The 895-nt window shown below is 25.3% G+C and overlaps 1 pseudogene; it reads left to right on the top strand.

Annotated features, from left to right (window-relative positions):
* The first annotated feature begins 107 nt into the window (after positions 1-107).
* Positions 108-895, top strand: part of LOC105457315 — a 14,242-nt pseudogene continuing 13,454 nt past the window's right edge.

Below are 895 nucleotides of genomic sequence, written 5' to 3' on the forward strand. Positions count from 1 at the left end.
TGTGTGTGTGTGTGTGTGTAAAACCGATGGTTATTAAAAATCAATTTATTTAAAATTAAATTAAAAAGTATGAAAAATATAAATTTTATTACAATATTTGTTTCAAATTATTATTTCATAATATGAATTGTGTTTGTGTTTTAGGCGCCAAGTGGCATTCACGGCGAAAGATATTAACTCCCACATTTCATTTTAATATATTGCAGCAGTTTGTTAAGGTTTTCATCGAAGAAAGCGAAAATATGACAAAGTCCTTGAAGCGAACAGGAGGCGCAGTTATAAAAGATTTAGTACCGTTCATTAGTCAATATGCGTTAAATGCAATATGTGGTATTGTACCGTATAACTATACATAATTTCACTACCATTGATTAATAATATGTTGTAGAATGCAATTTTCTTGTGTCAAATATTGATAAAACAATATATTGATCAATACGTTTATAAAAATTTTTTTACAGAAATTACATTCAAAATTGGTCAATTTAAGACTGAAAATTTAAGACTGAAAATTACCTATTTTAAGTATCATAAGCACTGTTCTTTAGTATTATAATCACTTCAATCTTTTAATATTAAATTTTTTTATAAAGTATAGATGCTTATGGAACATTTGTATGATAAAATTAGATATCACAAAACTTCTATACAAATACAATTGCATTTGCAGAAACTGCCATGGGTATTTCATTAGAAAATCATGGTGCTCTCCAGAAACAGTATCGCAATGCGCTTAAACGCATGGGTGAAATTTATATTCATAAGTAATTTATAATTATAATTGATTATATGTCTATAGATTATTTATGGATAAAATATGTATACATTTAAAAATGAATATTGCTTAAAATTTTAAGTACTAAGATAAATGTCATAGAAAATAAAACAAAAATAT

This window comes from Wasmannia auropunctata, unplaced genomic scaffold (genome assembly GCF_000956235.1).
Source record: "Wasmannia auropunctata unplaced genomic scaffold, wasmannia.A_1.0 LD335286.1, whole genome shotgun sequence".
In the NCBI taxonomy this organism is placed as follows: Eukaryota; Metazoa; Arthropoda; class Insecta; order Hymenoptera; family Formicidae; genus Wasmannia; species Wasmannia auropunctata.